This window comes from Anopheles coluzzii, chromosome 2 (assembly GCF_943734685.1).
Source record: "Anopheles coluzzii chromosome 2, AcolN3, whole genome shotgun sequence".
NCBI classification, from domain to species: Eukaryota; Metazoa; Arthropoda; class Insecta; order Diptera; family Culicidae; genus Anopheles; species Anopheles coluzzii.
This window is the reverse complement of record NC_064670.1, coordinates 7,833,423-7,851,777: the sequence shown is the minus strand read 5'-3', so window position 1 is coordinate 7,851,777 and position 18,355 is coordinate 7,833,423. Positions and strand designations below refer to the sequence as shown.

Below are 18,355 nucleotides of genomic sequence, written 5' to 3'. Positions count from 1 at the left end.
TGCAGCAGACACAGTGGTTGTTCTTTTTTCCAAGTACACCCGTAAAGCTGACCCGTTTGGTGTCGATGGCGCTCGGCCACGTGCACTTTGTGGCACTAATCCCGGGCACAAGAGCGTGGGAAGCGCGCCAGCACAAACACTGGCCGTGGGCAAAATCACCAGGGGGATAAATTGAATTACCAAAATGAACCATCAAACGACGGCTGGGGACGGTCGGGGCGCGGTGTAGTTGTGCGCCGATGGCTCGCCCGTTGTGCGAAGGCGAAAACTTTCCGCTGTTCCATTAGATTAAACTTGAAAGTGAACTTAATTATCGTTTCAGCTAATTCAGTTGAAGCATAGCGAATCGAACGTGAAAACAGTGTGTGCGCCCCGTCTCCGCCCCCCCCCCCCCCCCCCCCCCCGGTTCTGCCGTCCCTCGCCGATAGCTCGATAATGAGTCGACTTGACGGGCGCAAGTGTGTCTATCTTGGGGCAGGGCCGCAAATGTTCGTTCAGTGGTGGAGTGGATTTTTCTTTCTTCTTCGCGTGTATTATTAGCAAGTGGTGCGCAAACAGAGAGAAATGGCTAAAACAGCAGCAACGGTGCTGCACGAAACCGTCTCAGCTGTTTGCAGGCGAAGATGCTCGAAGCGATTGATTAAATCAGAGACAATGATTAGGGTGAGATGGATAGATGAATACCAAGAAGCGCGATGAAAAGCAGCTTCAAATATGTTGACAGTGAGCAGACTGCATCAGATTGAAGTGGACCGGTGTTGTTGTTGCTGGAGATCTGTTGAACTTAAATAAATTTCGAGACAACATTGGGAAGATGGCTTTGAAACAACTGGGATTTAGAAGCTCAACACCAAATGGTGTTTTTTTGTTTAATTTCAAAGTGTTTTATTTGTTACAAATATTAACGTTACAGCTTTCATACCAAAATAAAACTACTAGCAAAACTTGTAGGGTGATATTTCCAGAGGTAAAACAATCGACGCGCAAAAGCTCCAAATCACGTAGAATATTTCTAATATTTTACCACTGCCACAAAAGGAAAAAAATCAAAGAAACACAGACAGTTTATTACCGCACCAGCGTGGTCACGTTTGCTAGTACCGTGGCGATGATTCGATCCCGTTTGCCAATAAACGCGTTTTATCGCGGTCTTCGGTTAATAATAACTTTCTCCAGCCGGCCACCGGAACACCGGGAAGACACATACCGACCGATAAAGGGCAATTTATTCACCGTAGGTACCATTCTTTTATAGGCCAGTGCCTGCGGTGTCGGTGGCCATCCTGAAACGCACCCGACAAGGTTAGAAGAACAACACCCAAAAAAAAAAAAGGTACATCCCGCGAATCGAAGCGCTGCAAAACCGCAACAACCCCGAGAGCGAACGGGAGGTGCGTGTGCCATGTGGCGATTGGTGTGGGTTTGCCTTAGCCGCACAAGAATCGGACATAATCGCTCCATTATTATTTCGATGCACAGAATACGGAATCAATAATCAACATATGGCGTCAGCGGCAGTGAACCAAAACTCCGCCGGGCACGGTCACGGCTGTGAGTATCACGCACGCATTGCTTTGCCTCCCGCCCTGTTACGCCCTGTTACAAAGCACTTGCGCACGTACACACAAACCACCACGTGCAGCGGGTCGCAGGAAGGAGGCAGGAGTGTGGGCTCGCTGTGCGTGTGACATCTATGGGTGGCGTAAATTTTCCACACGCAGGGGGACGCGGAAGGTTCGTTCGTTGTCGGTGCGCCCTAGGGGTGCCATTTTGGCTTCGAAATTCAAGCCGCGTTGCAGTAACAATTTTCCGGCCAAAAAGCGGCCCTGCCAAACCAGCGTGGAGAGTTTGCCGATGAGTTTTCATGTGTGTGTGTGTGTGTGAAAGAATAAGAGAGAGAGAGAGAGAGGGATAGAAGCGGGCAGAGGAGAGATAAATGGATGCGAAAAAGAGGGAAATAAGCGAGGAAAAATATTAATAACGACAACGCAACCGAAAAACGACGGTAACGCCGAAGGATGCTTAGCATGTGCACGTACGTGTGCATGTTTACGGTTGGGTGTGTGTGTGTGTGTGTGTGTGTAGTTGTGTGACTGTGTGTGAGCATATTTTGGCAGTTTAAAGCCTACATGCGTGCGGTTTCGGTATGGCAGTGCGGATGAGTTCCCGGAGGGCACGTTTGGATCCGTTCCGGTCGATTTGCTCGAGATTGGTTTGGATGGTAGCGGTGGCAAAAACCGATGCCTTGGGTAAACTTAGCTGACGCTTTTTGGGTGGATCGGGGGCAGGGGGACCGGGTCTAGCCATGGTCTGTTAACTGAGATGTGCGTGTGCGTGTGTGTATGCGCCTGTGGCTTATTGAGGCGTCTTTCGATGGTTTACCATTAAAGGGAGCCCACACCCGGGAAAACCACAGCCTAGCCATCGCTTGGGAATGAAATATATCATTCGGTGGGTTTCGCTACGGTTAGAGATCACTGTGCGTGTGTGTCGTTTTTTTTTCTTCCTTCCTTTAGATTACTGCTCTCCTTTTAATCTTCCCTCAGTATTGCGCATTATCTCACTCACTCGTGATGCAGGTTGGGTAAGTGAAGCAAAAATGTTGGTTTGATTTTTTGAGCATCTGTTCCCCTTCTTCTCGGTCGCGGTAAACATGCTCCTTCAGGTTGTGGGAATCGTTCACTCAACAATTTCCATCAAGAAATCCCGCACGAAGCAGAACGGCGGGAACAACGTTGGAAGGGTAAACGGGCCCCAAATGATAACGATGGGGCGATCGGTGAATAAATAATAAAATTTTCAAACCTCCACCGCGTGCGCCAGTTTGCGTGCGTACGCTGGGAAAAAGAGGAAAAATTTATAGCTTCGGGTGTGTTAATAAACATAAACACGATCGCATGCGAATATATAAGCATAAATCGAGTCCCGTTTGTGTAACGTGAGAAGACGCGCCCGTCCTCACCAGCGAGAGCGGTAGCGTTGTGTTTTTAAAGCACGATGCGTCCTTCTGGGGAACGTTTTTCGGGAAGGTACACAGTTACATGTGTATTGGAAAAAGGGCGAGAGACCCTACGACCGTTTGAGAGAGAGAGAGAGAGAGAGAGGGGGGGGGGAGGGGGCGTGTGAGTGATTGAATTGTAAACGATGGTGGGTTCGGTTTGTATTGTGTTGGCTTTTATGTCTGCTGTGAAAGGTAACTGGGAATGGGGAAAAAAGGGCCAGAAATCGAAAGGGGACGAGTAAAAAGCACATTTGAAGCTTGAAGCACACGCATACATGAACGCACGTTCACACAAGCTCAAGCTGAAGCTACCTCTTCACCACTTTCACAACCGAACCGACTCCATTCGAGAGCCACTTGAATTGATAGGTAAAGAACACACATTCAACGGCAGCAAAAAAAAAAAAAGGGAAACATTTGGAAAATGTTTTGTCGTTATCCAGTTCGCTTCAGGGACATCGTGATAGGACAGTTTTGATGAACGAACGTTGTGACGGGTGATCCGTTGTGACGGGTGCAAACTCGTGGTTGTTGATGTTTGTCGTTCCGCTCGTCGTGACGTTGTTGTTGTTGTTGTTACCTACGTCATAGGATCGATTTTGATCACGGCAGAAACGCTGCAAGGCTTGGATTTGCTACGCATGTAACAGAACCAGCAGCGTTGAGATAACAGTTCAATAACAACCGAAGGATACTTCCGCTGGTGATAGAGTCTGTTTTGGCTTATTGTGGTTAGAACTTTTAATACATGAGCGTATTAATTTTTACCTTTACACATTTTATTTCTTTATTTTTTGCTCCAAAATCCACACCCTACATGTATATGTTACAGATTTGTGATTTGTTGCTGCAAACGATATAAATTCAAATCAACAAGATGCTTGAATTTTATTATTGCCTTAAAACACTAGGCGCCTCCATGGAAAATGTGTGCGTCATAGCGTCTTGTGGGTGCAATGAAGTTGTTTGTACTTCTGCATTCAGTTCAAAGTTGAGGTGAAGACAAGTTGTGCATTAACCATCAAAGGGTAGTAAGCACTTGTGCGGACTGATTTTCTATTCCAGCAGTCGGATCAAATGTACAGACGAGTTATCCGAGCCAATGTAATCTCCAATCGAAAGCCCCCACACATCGAATAGCTAAACAGCAATAAGAACTGTTTACCCTGACATTTAATAGCAGAGCCTGTGCCGATAAATACTCTCCCCTGCACCCATCTTATCCTGTACCCCATTTGCCACGGCATAGGGCTGGGCGGGTATCATTATCGTGTTATTAGGTGCGTACTTCAAAAGCATCCTATACCATCGGTGCCGGTATACTTGCGTCAGTGATAAAACTTTAAACCATGCAGCCGGAACGCTTCCCCAAACGGGAAATCGTGCATAACCTCTTCTCTTTTGCAGGTTCAGCTCGGTCTCGGTGCTATCGCTACGGTTGAAAACCATCCCAAAGGTAAGCGTTTGTATTTGCATTCCCAGTAATCATTCTAAATGGTTGAGAAACGACAGCTAGTGAAATACAGAAAGAGAATGCATGCCCGGGATCTTGCTTTGTATTGAATTTCTGCGCCATCGGATGGTAACCGATGTCGATTGGCGACGAGCTAACTTTAATTAGCGTTACCGACATTAAGGCTTCGGGCGATTCGGTGTGCTCGGGCTTTTCTTCAACTCCTTCAACTAAAGGGTTCTGTCGTGAATTCGCCAAGGCCGGAGAGCGAACGCTTGCGGTTTTAATTATTAGCTAACACCAGCTACTTGTGCTAATGGAACCGGCCTGATTACGATTATTACACCGCACGGTTCCGAGGGCGGGGTATGGGTACGAGCTTGGAGTTTGGTTTAAGGGCGAGATGTTTGTTGACGCACGTTGTCTAACTGATAGTGATAGATCCGGGGTTTGTGGTTAAACATTATTTGATATCTATTTGTAGGCTTACAAACACGAGTCATCATAAGCGGATGGATTACAAACAATGGTTAATTTGATTGGATTTCAATGAACAAAAAGATGAAGTCAACGATTATTGCTCTCTGTCTCAACAAATGTGATGTAATGCCTTCCGTTTTTCATGTCTTGGCAGCGTTAACAAGCACGCCTCTGGTGGTGGTTTTTGTTTTTACTGTTTGTTATTGCATTGCGATGATCAATTAAGATAACCGAAGGCATTTTGCATGGTGCAACAGATGGTTTGTTTCAATTGAAAACTTCCAGAACAACTGGCGCCGTTTTGTTTGCAACAAGTGATGCGAGACATTTTGTGGTTTTGTTTTGCCATTTTTAAACGTTTTGTGCATTGAAGATTACTCCAAGGTCAGTCATTGGTTACGCAAGCTCAATTACAACCAATACAGTTTTCCCGATGTAATTGCGGAGAATTTGAACGAAAAACGCTATCCCAACAAACAGGTTCATCACTTGGCAATCCTGGGTGTTTTTGTTTGCACGGTCACAAAAAAGATGGATTCCAACAATCATCACGAAAAGAGCTTTTGTTTTGCTATTACAAACCAGCGCAGTGGAAAAGCAGTCTTCGATCCGGCAAAAGGTTGAACGTTGAACGTATGCAAAAAGGAAAATAGCTGAAAGATCCTTCCACTTCGCCCAAGATGCTCAACGTTCATAACATTTTTTCGTTTTCACATTATGCCGAAGACATTTTCCACATTTCCCTGCCCTCCACCACCATGGCCAACGTCACACCCATACGTAAGACGAGCTTGGAGAAGATAAACTCCGCAGTGAGTTTTTTAAACCTGCAAAATGCAAGTAAAAAAGTTCGCGTGAACTGGACTGGCAGGGCCAGTCTTTTTATTTTCCAGCTCTTGATACTTTCTTTGCCGGTTCGGTTACACCAGCGCTTCAGCTACGCTTCGCTTCTAGTGACTGTGTTGTTCTTCGCTCTACAGCTTTTTGCTTTACTGTTTGGCACAACGCTGCATAAACCATCGTACCAGCATATCGTTCTTTTAATAGCTGGAAATTCATTCCAGTGCAGTGCATCGGGTGGGGCCCGGCCCGGTAGCATTGCTACATAGTTCGCTCCACGTTGAGATGCAAGTGTTCCTCGCTCATTGTTCGTGTGGCTCTATGTATGTGTGCGTGCGATTGTGGGTTTGTGTGGCTTGGTTGTGATGCAAACCATGCCCGGGATATTTTGGTCGGCCATGGCTTCCCATCCGCAATCGGTGGTTGTGGTAACAGTTTCTAGCACGTAAGGACGGCAGTACGGACAGCAGGCAAGCTTCAAATGACAAAAACATGAGCCAAAATCGAGCATCAGAAACTGTTGGGGCTTTTGGTTCGCATAATGTTACCATGAATATGATTTATGATTATTATTGCTTCAACATGAAGCAGAAATCAAGCTTACATAACATGATGTTTGTCTACGGTATAGGAAATTGATTAAACAATGATGTGATTTTTTTAGACTTTTTGGTGAATTCAATTGTTAAATCATAGACTTGATTTTTAAGTTCTCCAACAAAGTATTTAAACACGAATTCACCTGCTATTGTTCAATTGACCAATCAAGCTTTCACAAATATTTCATTCCAACGAAACAGGGATACGTTTGATGCTATTTGGCTAAGCCCTTCAACTAAAGCTTAAACCTTTTGTAAATGCTCATCCTAACCGAAACGTTTGTTGACAAATGTGAAAGCCAGCGATGTTTCAGAAAACGCCCAACAAGTTCTTGTTTCTCCAATTCCAATCCACGTCCGTCGATCGATTCCATCCCGCGGACACGATTATCCAACACGTGGTCTATATTAATGGGCATTAGGTGGTGCGATGCTTTCGCTCCTGTCACTGCACCCCTACCCGCGCATATGACCAAGGCAGGCTGTGCTTTCGCAGATCGCTCCCGCGGGCAGGAAATTGAAATTTCGATTAAAAGCGGGATTTCAGTAGAAAATTCAATTAGCACTCTCGGGAGATGTGGTGCGCGCGCCGCAGTGTTTGACGGCGTCGGCGAAAAGTTGGTGTTATGTCGACGCTTTTTCTAATTTCCCTTTCCGACGCTTCTTTGCAAAGTACACTTCATTCCCTTCCCGCCTGTCTCGATGACTTCCATTGGATGAGTGTGTGTATGTGTGTGTTCTTATCAAATGAGAATTCTTTCCCATTCACACATTTTTCCCACGGTGGGCAGGAAGCCTTATGCTAACGCATCGAGCTCACCGTGCGCTGACGGCTGCAGAGCAAGTTCAAGCGCTAAAGTTCACGGCACAAACACATGTCCAAACACACACACACACACACACGCTTCCCTTCTGCACGATGATGGGTGAAAGGTATAAATTGCACGAGATGAGCCAGCAACGGCCCGAGCCCCAACCAACGAGCGCGTCACAGTTGATGCCATCTTCATGGCAGGCGGAAATTTGCAAACGCCATCACTCGTTCGCTGGTTCGCGCACGATAAAACAAGTGTATTGATGCAGCGGACCAGCGACGGCCGTGGGAGTCGCTATAATCGCTTTTTTATATGCTCCGTCCTATGTAGGCGAATGAAACCCAGCCGAACAACCGGGCACCAGGCTTCACCGCATCCGAGACAGAGCGGGAAGTTGACATCCCGTCAAAACCCCGGGACACGAATTTGCACGGCGCCAGTTGGGAAGGTTGGATAGAAGTTTAACTCATCGGGCAAACATATGTTCGGGAGGGGGCCGCACGGGACGGGAAGGAGGGTCCGCATGAACAGGCGGGCACGTACGTGCGAACTACGAGCATGCCGACGATGACGACGATGATGAACAGACGCAAAGCGGAGCAGAGTCACGGTCAATGTGGCGTATCCGGTTATGGAACCATTCGTGTGCGGTTAATTTGAAAAGTAGTTTTGCAAGTTTGCGTCGTTGGCTCGGGTACAGGAACATGATACGGGCATAACTGGTAATGAACATGATCGAGGTGCCGTTAAGCAGAAGCGGGGCGAACGGTGATCGGTAATGGCAAAAATAAACATTCAATTTGGGCAACATTTGTTCCGCCGACTGTCATCGTATCGTGATGCTGCGGTGTTTTGGAAAGCTATACATTCATTGCAATGTGTTATAGCTCGCAACACTAACCAACACCGCAAGCAGACTAGTGATACAAGTGAAGCGTTTCGATTGATGTTCGACCTGCCATCAAATGGCACACACACACGATGCTTTCTTTCCAGGGAAATTCGATACTGTTAAAACACAAAAAGGTTTCGCATGTGAAATTTGAAACACATGGCGACAGTTGGTTCGAGATTGTGCTTTTTTCGAGGCTGCGTGTAATCGTTAAACCAAGCCAACCCTACATTCCAGCGAGAACGACCGAAAGCAACAGAGACAGGTGAAGGTTTGATAAGACAAACAGATAAAAAACCTTTCTGTTAGCTTTGTGCAATGAAGCTTTGAATCTTGGCTGGGCCTTACTCCTGCGGTATGTCATTCCATGTTGACCTAAGACAATGCGATAGCGAACGGAGGCAACGGCAATGTATGGGGTTTTTTTCTGCGAAACTGTAGGCCTCGATTCTAAATAATGATTGGTCAATATGATGCCTTCGTGCTGATATTGGAAGATTCCAACATGTTACAAAAACTACAATGTACAGCATATGGTTTCTCTTCTTCATCTCCTCCTTGTGCAATCAATTACTCGCTAGCTTGTATGACTTTTAGAATGCTTCAAAAGCCTTTGTTCTTTCGGTTAACTGTTCGGTCAAATGGCATAATGTGTTTCAAACAGAACGATAAAGGATTTTCCAACTCACCTATCGTGGTTTTTTGTTAACCAAAGGCAACGTCAAAACCAACACCATCATGGCGAATCGTTCATATAGAACAGGACTAGTTGGGTATCTCGTTGACACAGTAACGGCTCATCGAATGAAAACGAACTTCCACATCGTTGTTTTAGTATGAATGTTTGCTCACATCGTTTCAGATTGAGCGGGGACTCCTGGCCAACTAAAATACCACAACGAAACAACAACAAAAACTACAGAAAATCAAAATAATAAACATAATATTTTCCGATTCTGTTTTTGAGCGGCGCATGGCGGCAATAAGCAAACACAATCGACTGACTGATGAATACGGTCCCGGCACGTTACACATTCGCTTCATTACCGTGCATGATTGTTCGGCTGTGCGAACAGCAGCAGCAGCAACACCATCCACTGGATGAAAGCTCATTATTAAGCACATTTCGGCACACGGCACGGGTTGGCGGGTGAAATAAAAAACGAACAAAAACAACGAGAGTGTGTGTGTATGACTGGCAGTAGCTTAAGGGAGAGCAAAGCACGGCACAAAAACACCGACAAAGGTAGGGGTATGAAAATGTAATTTATTTCCCATCGCCATTAGAAACTCGATTTCGCTCGGGCTTTATTGACCAGGTCCAGGGTAGGGACGAAAATTTGCACAAAAAAGAAAATTTGCGTTTCGTTGCTCTACTCACATCGCCAATGTAACCGTGTGCCGTTGAACGGCTAATTGGAATAAACTATAGCGAACTGGTTGTTTGCACCTTGCAGTGAAATTATTTTTCCATCACCTTCCATATCAAAGCACAAGACAAGCAAATTTAATTTTCGTTTTTACCCAACCAAAAAAAAAATAATAATAATAATAAAAATCCAATAAGCTGCTCCATCTCCATCTTTGAGTGGAAATTGTTGTTAAAAAGTAGCCATTTTTATTCAATGGTGCAATGGCGGCGCACGGAACAGTGATGACCTTGCTGTCGCAATTTTTCACACGATCGAAATAGAACGGCACGAATTTTCCACTCCATAGATACCTGTCACAATGCATTCACGTTTCACCGCTAGACCTTCGTTCCGGGAAGGGTACGACGCTCGGCGGCACCAGTTTTGCCCAGAAGCGCCCGTGATCTCTTGCTCGTGGAAATTGCCCCGCAAACGCGCACACCGGCCGTACAAGTCAAACCGTTTAGCGGTCCTTTCGGTGGATGACTGGTGGCAGCCTTTTTTTTGTTGTTTTTTCAACACCTTTTGCTAAATGATGTTCGAGGAAGGAGCGCGCCTAACATTGTTGTGGCAGGTGGCTGCGTATTTGTTTTGCAAGAAAGAGAGAGAGAGAGAGAGAGAGAGAGAAAAAAAAAAAGATGGAATGAGTGGTAAAAAGGGACAAGAGTATCTTTTTTCGCGCTCAACTATTTGCTCGTGAAAATGGTTGGAAATATGATATTGGTAATGAGACAAGGTCGGTGGATATTAACGCAAAATAGTACCCGAACAAAAGTACGGGATTGGGAGGGCGATTTGGGTTTCCGATTTCCACACAAACACACATAAGCCAGCTCACATCCAAAAGCGGACGGGTGGGGTGGTACGTGTCTAGCATTGCATAGTTCAGCCATATCCCGTCCTAGGCCATCGAACCGATAACAATAATTTGCACTCCGCACCGCGAAAGCGTCAGAATAAATACGTTGGCAGGATAATTTTGTTGCGCTTAGCACAAACGGGAGGGGATGTGCTTGATTATGACTATTATTTTTATACACTCCAATCATGAAAGGCTACACACATGCATACACACACACACACACACACACACACACACACACACACACACACATACACAAGCTGTATTATTATGCCCTTTATTGCCCTCGCCCTAACCCCGAACAAAGTATAGCTTTTATTTACCGCACCAAGCAGAAAGAGCACCAGCTGGTGGAAAGGGGTGTAGCAAAAAATATAGGCCACAGACCGGCCTGCCGTTGCCGACCTCTTCCTCTCCGCAAGTGTGTTTAGACCCGAATCGGCCCTAATCGATGAACCTTTGCGGCGGGGAAGGTAAACTACGGGCAAACAATAGACGCAAGCGCGGAGGCTTATTTGATTATAATTATGGCAGTGCAAATAAAGATTGATTGAATGATTAATTGTGTTTGTATAGCGCCCTGTTTGCTGCATTTGCCCACTCAGGCGCGTTGCCCAGTGAACTCGCCGGCCCGCGTGCGGAGGAAAGAATTGACTTCCTTCCGCGCTGTCCACCACGCGCCCCAAAAACCCGGATCAGCTTTCATTTTCAGGCTTCGGACAGAACAGCATTTTACGCTAATTCCTGGTGCTTCGGTGCTCCGTGCAACCGGAGACGGCGAACTTTAAGCTTTTGCTCGTCCGGCGCGACCCTTGTCGCAAGCAGGTTCGATGAGGTGCAGATCAAACATTGTCTCCCATGCCAGCGCAGTGTAGTGTGTTTTGTTTCTTCTTTTGCTGCCGGTCGAAAAGTATTAGCCACACCTCAGTGAGCAAGTGGAACGGTGGAAGGCCATTTGATGCTTGCAAAGTGTCTTGAATCATTAGCTTAATTGGTGGTAATTATTTGGGCCGCCAACGGTCCGGACTGGTCGGTTCTCGTTCAATTAAGCGAAACAACCATTCCAGACCGGCTGTTGCTGACGGTCGCAAAATTGGTGCAAAATAAGAGTCGTTTGAGAGCGACTGGAATTATGTACATTCAGCAGCAACACCACACATTGAAACAGTCTTTTTTGTATATGTCTAAGTGGGTATAACCAGTGCAATAAAATATTTGCTCCCAATAATCGAACTTGGCTCGAGAGAAAAGAGGTGAATCTATAAATAGTGTTACACTTTCCCTTTTGCACGTGAAAACAAAAAAAAAAACAACGCTGGTGAAGGCAATACACACTTGAAATATGTTGTCACTCAAGGTGTGGCCAACAGCTTCATTTTCGTCGTGGGCATCCACATCGAACGGGCATTTGGACGCGAGACTGCTATAAATAGCGGTTTTTCGTGCGCCAACGGTTGTGATCGCTTCCATACGCCGCAACTTTCACAGCAGGGATGTGGCCGGTTTTGGTAAACATTATCTCATGACGCCACACATTTCCACGACCGCAAAGATTAGCATATTGGAGTTTTATTTTCTCTTCCATTTAGATTGTTGGATTTTTTTTGTAGGTTTTTTTTTGTGCTAATGGAAGATGTTGATAAATGAAATAGTAAAATACTTATGAATTGCACAAACATCACATTAGGAGAGCATAAACAAATAGCTGCTTGTGAGCGTGTTTGCATCGTTTTCCACGAGCGCTCGACAATTTGGTGCATTCCGAAAAGGAACAATCGTTTCGCATAAACACGCCAACAGCAACAGCAACGACAAAAAAACACCCGGCATAAATGGAAAGGACATTTTAATCTATTTAGAAGTTTCTTTTCACAACACTTCCACGGTCTCCACCTTCAATGCTGCTTCCCTGTAGGCGTGTGTTTGCTTTCCTTTTCTTTTGTTTATTAAATTTGGCCTAAAATAATCAAATTTTGAATCCGTTTTCCACAGGCGCCCATGTCCCAATTTTGAGCATCGTCCCCCCGGCACGTCCGTTTTCCAGCTGCAGAAGGGTTTTTTTTCCTTGCCCGATGGTGTTGCCGAAAACTCGCACGGAGCTCGACGGTTCGGCCGAGCGGCATCATTTGGCCAGTTGACAAACAATGGCGGATAACACAACGGAACGATCATTTTACGTTTTCCGATGTGAACGGGATTTAATTTGAATCCCTTGCGGTATCAAAAGCCGTTCTCAGCCCAGCTCTCTGTTCTCATAGTTTGTGTGTGTGTGTGTGTGTGTGTGTGTGTGAGGGGCGATTCTGTGGTTGTTGCATCGTTTCGTGATTTCTTTCGAACGGACGCTGCCACGCTGACCGTCCTGCAAGCTCACCCAGAGATTTGGCAGAGCAAATGTATCCATGCGGAAAGTGACGGCAGGGAAATGCTCCACCAAAGCAAACCCAACCGCCAGGATATTGGGTCTCACCCACCGGTGGGAGTGAAAAACATCGGCATCACTTTCTGCTTTGCGCTGCTGTCGGTGACGGGCTCCATTGCTGTCCCGTCCCGTACCGTGGATGGTCGATGCTAAACATCCGGTGAACAGAACAATCAAAGCGAAAGAAAAGCTCCTTCAGCTTCTTGGTACACATTGTTTGATATCCCGGTCCCGTTTCGCACAACAGAGCGTACGTGCAGAGCGGTACATATTTTGTGGCACATTTTGCCCACACTACAAAGGGATGCCGTAGCTGCATCGCCGGCGCAGTGGCAGGGACGGCCATGTTTTTTGTCGGGGTGCTGGTTGACCACAGCCCTTTGCTTGATGCTCTGCCCGGCTGGGATTGGTGTGGAAAAGCTGTCCGGTTTTAAAATTCATCCTTCGTCCGAAAATGAGGGTACGGATGCCCTCTTACCGGACGGCTTACCTTGGCTACGAGCGAATGCATCGCCTCCGAGATGTAAAGACGTGTCCAAGGTTTTAACGCCCAGCCAAAGCCATAAAGCTGTTTTGGCAAAGAAAAACTTTGCCCGTGAGCACGAGCGAGATTGACAATCGGGGGTTGGGTTTTTTTTTAATTTTATTTTTCGATGATTTCAAAAGTTAAGCAAAACCCATTTTCTGTGATGACGTTGCTGCTGTGAAAACGAATGTTTACATTGGTTGTAAAATGCATTTTGGGCGTTGAGAATGGGAAAAGGAAATAAAAATGACTTTATTTAAAAAACAAACACAGTGTGGAACTAGCTAAAGGTACAAGATTATATATTTCAGTTTAGTGTTGTGAAAAGGACTTCAGAATGAGCTCAACCAGAGAGATTTAACTCACATTAATGTGATTGTAACCTCAGTTTTTATCAAGTACATTTATACAAGTAGTACTCTACTCTCCCTGATCTAACAGATACAAATCTAGAATCTTCAAACATTCTTTGTATTTGCACAAAATCAGCTTCCTATTCATAAAACAGCAATGAGTCTAATAATGAAGTGCTGTTTTCTCCACCGGATTGCCTTGGTTGGCGTCAAGTATTTTCTGTGAATTATTTACTTCATTTTGTTGCTGTTGTTGTGCTCATTTTGCACTCAGCATACAACTGAATTCCCATACCGAAAGCATTTTCCTGCTATCCATTCGAGTTATTTCGCTCGCCAGTGGGTTTTTTTTTAAATCCTTCCCTTGCCACCAAAATGCCCTCGACGCGAAAATGTGCATGCCCTTCGATGGGAAGTTTTTAATTTATAAGCGAATGACGGTTTCGACCATTCGGAACTATCTGTGTGCTACTCGGGTTTTATTTTTGTGAGCGCACCGGACCGGGACGTGCACGAGACACATTAATGGAAAAATAGCGATGCTCCAGTGCGGCGAAACTAAGGCACGGCGGGCAGCAAAGTGCAAACAGCGCCGGCTACAGCAGCAAATAAACTGTGGCCTAGCGTGGATTCCAAGGAAAACGTAAACGCAACTGTACAGGAAAGCTGAAGCTCAGCAACACAAATAAAAGCACACAAAAACCGCACACATAACCTTCCAATGATTTCCGCACCACAAACGCCAAGCATAGTTCGACTTCGGAAGTGGCAGTTGGCAATGAGATGACTTAGTTCGGGACAGATAGAGAGAATTCGGGTTTGCGAGTTTTTCTCCTGCATTTTCTTGCCCGTGTCATTTTCTTCTTTTTTTGGCGAGCATGGTCAATCCAGCACGCCAGGAATGTGTAGCTGTGGGGTTTTTATTTGTGAGTCATTTTTTAGGCAAAAAAAAATGTCTTTCATCGCAACACGGTTTGGAAAAGCAATGAAGCGCATTTTGTTTTCGCCAGCTCGGCTTCGGTTGCCTGGGGATCGTGTGTAATTCCGGTCCGGCATCACGGGGGCAGACAGTAGTCGCCGGGCATGGGTGTGATGTATTTCACAGCGACGGCAAAAGTCGCCTTGAGGCATCATGTTTGGGAAAAAAACATGCTGCAGAAGCAAATTGGTGGAGAGTGAAGCAAAAACAAAATCCCCCCGAACGATATAATAATACAAGAACTACGCGTGCCGCCCTAACCTCCGTTCCATTTTTGGGAGGGTTTGGGGCTACTGAGGGCTGCTAAAAATAAGCACCACTCATTTTCGACTCACTGGCCTCCCATCCCTGCATGGGTGGATGGGAATGCATAGGGTGCGCTAGAATTTCGGACAAAACCCGGTACTGTGGGCCGTTATTTTTATGCGGCGGTGGAAAATTCGACGTTTCTGAACGACGCCCTTTTAAAACGTTCGCCATTGAACGCCCGGCAGAAGAAACTGTTGGAGTTTGATTGCGACAGCAGACTAGAAATAGTGTAGCCGTCCCGTCCGGTCGCCCCATACTGCCAGCCCCAGGGTCTACGGCGCACAAAACGCACAAAATATTTGCTACCGAGATCAGCACCGGTCCCTACCGCTCTCGCTAATACTATGCACGGTACGGGGGCATATGGGACGGTGTGGGTGCTGTAGAAAAATGGATGGACGCACCCACTATGGACGAAACAATTTATTGGCTTTTTCTTTTCATAACGTAAAAAGTAAAGCAACGCCGATCCCGAGTGGTAGAGCGAAACTTGGCCCCATTTATGACGGTCGTCAGTTTGAGGAGATCACATTACACGCACTACGGGAAGAGGGAAGGCAAGCTGGGCCTCTTTCGGTCCGGTCCCGGTCCGGAAAACCCGGTGATGTCTCATTTAGTGTGTCATTTTATGAAGACAGTAGCGTGCATGGTCTGGCATGGCGTCCGCAAAATGTTTACATTTGGTTCGTTTAAGATTGAATTGAATGCTTTCATCTTTTATAGGAGGCCCTTTTTTCTAACCACACAAAAAAGGCACTGTGCGAGTGGGGAGGGCCATAATTCCTACATTTATGGGTGATTTTGGTTCGGGCAAAGGATTTTGATAGGAAATTTCGTCATCGTTTCTATGAAGATAACGCAGGAACAATCGTAAAATAGTGGAGTTGGTAGTACATTGTACATTTTGTAACTAACAAGCCTATTCTTTTCTTAACTCGATTCGATTCGAGTCTAGAAAGTGAACTCCAAAGTGAACTTTTCCATATAAATGAAAATACAATATTCATCAACTCCACGTCGAAACGACTCGATTACAAGAATAGAATACGCCTGTAAAACATTTTAAAATCTACAAATGTAGCTACCCGGAAAGCATTTAAAAAAGTACTAGTTCATTGGCCCAGGTAACAAGGCTACGCCACTAAATTTCAAATATCTTTTTACTCTAAAGAGTATGCCGAAATTAATGGTCTCAAAACCCATTTAAAATGAGATACTTAGACGCCGCTTTAAGATACCTGAAACCAAAACCCAACCCATACTTGTCCTGACATCAATACACAATCTTATCTGGTTCAAGAACTGCACCTAATTCCGGTCCAGAATCTGATACTGAACCTATGCCGATCCAGGAACCAATACTGATCCAGACCGGTTCAGGAACCAATATTGCTCATACCGGTTCAAGAACTATTTTTGAACCCATACCGATCCTGGAACCTATCATGAACCTATATAGGTACTGGAACTGAGACTGAATCCATAACAGTATTGGAACCGACTATGAACCAATAGCTGCCCTGGAACCTATCATGTGCCCATAGCTGTTCCAAACCCGATCATGAACCCAAAGCGATCCAGAAATGACTTGCGATTCCATTTATTTTGTAGAACAGTAGCTGAAACTGTTCCGGTTATGGATTCAGAACAAAACTTGAATACTTGCGTTACACATTTAAAATTTCAGTTAAAAACCTAGATAAACAGTAGTAAACAAACAGATGTAACATTATTTTCAATTTCATGAACATTCATATACAACGTTCCCAGTGCTGCGCAGAAGGCATCCCATATAAGGCATCCACAGTCGTAGTTGACAAAACACATTACGAATTTACGTGATACAGACGCAGTATCAACACTCTATTACCTTCCCATTCTTCATGTGGAAGCGCGTACAGGAGCCTTTTTGTGTGTGTGTTTCATTGGAACCGGCTCATCCCACACCCGTCTAATGGAATATGCACCATTATGCTTGCCCATTACCGCTGCATACAATCGGGAGGGAAATGTAATTACCGTACCCCGGGCACGGGCAGTCGCGAACGATCGTTGAGCTATTTTGTTCCACACATTTCCTTTCCTCCCTCCCCCACCAATTCCAACTTGCCAAACGGCGCTATCGCACCGTTGCACAGGTCGTGGCGCATTTGTGTGACGACCGTGTGGAGCCGCGATAGTAACCTCAACAAGACACACAAGTATATCCGGTTATCTAAATTTTATCCTTTTTCGCTCATTCGCCCCACACCGCCGCTGCGGATCGCTGAGATTCATAGACTTCCGCAACCGCCTGGCTGAATGACAACTTGTGTGTGTTTGTGTGTGTGTGTGTGTGTGTGAGTGTGCCGACGTTCCGCTTACTGGTTACGCCATGTGAAAATCTCGCTTACTTGCGCTTTTGAAATATCCACGGCGGGGTTGAGGTAGGGCAGCTCCGGAGCATCGTCCTCGCCGTCGGGCACCGGCCGGGACCGGGTGAATTTATTCGTCTCCTGTTTCTAATAATTCCTCATTTTCATATGGTTGTGTACCGTTTGGGTAGCACCGCTTCGGCTTCCGCATTCGACGGACGCGTATCCCGGGCAGGTTTTGGTGGAACGGAATGAACCAGCCAACCCACAACTTGTGCGCAAAAAGGGTCCACCCCGATGTTTGCCGGGCGAGTACGAAAGTGTACACGAGCGAAAGCGCGATCCCTAACTCGGCTCTGCCTGTCCTCGCCGGTGGCAGAAATGCCAGTTTTGGAATAATTTCCGCAGCATTCATTTCCTTCCTGTTTTCATAACCGTCGCTATGTCCCGGAGTTCCCGGTCGCCCGGTTGCCGGAATCAACCCTGCCCTGTCCGCCCTTGCTCTGTCCCCCTTCGTCGCTATCCCGGTGCAGCAGCTGGCCAGCGTGGTGACGCGTTGGCGTTTCCGTAATATTTCTCCCCTACTTTTTCCCAGCCCTTCTTTTCCACATCCTTGTTCGTTGCCCTTCCGCTTATAGGTTTGCGCTGTTTTGACGGAGGAACGTTTTGCTCTCTTTCTCTCTCGCTGTCTACATAAATGTTAGATTAGTACATGGACGATGGTTCGGATGGTTCGGAGAAACATTACGTAACGCTCACCATCATTCAGCCACTTCGCCCCGTTCCCGTTCCAGCGCGCCGCCATCAGTGCCAAACGGTAAGAAGTCACATTATTGCCAAGCGAATGGAATGTGGCGACCATTGCCAACGCGCACTCGGATGGCACTCGGAACGGCGGCCGTACATGGGCAGAGAGACCGGGCGCGGCTTAGAGCACGACGCAAGGATGAAGGACCCAAACCCCCAACGATGGGAGCGACCGTCGGACACGGACGCCGGGCGCCAAAGGAAATCAGATGGAAATAACCAATTATTCTGTCTTGTTGAACGCGCGCTGTCCC

The 18,355-nt window shown here is 46.2% G+C and overlaps 1 protein-coding gene across 5 annotated transcripts in view; it reads left to right on the top strand.

Annotated features, from left to right (window-relative positions):
- Window positions 1-18,355, top strand: part of LOC120947721 (hemicentin-1) — a 117,834-nt gene that overhangs the window by 8,109 nt on the left and 91,370 nt on the right. Inside the window, exon 3 of one of the 5 annotated variants that reach the window (XM_040363323.2) lies at window positions 4,409-4,457. The exons of the other annotated variants lie outside the window; for them this stretch is intronic. The gene's annotated coding sequence lies outside the window, so the exon portion shown is untranslated. The remainder of the gene's footprint in view (window positions 1-4,408; window positions 4,458-18,355) is intronic. 5 annotated transcript variants of the gene reach the window in all.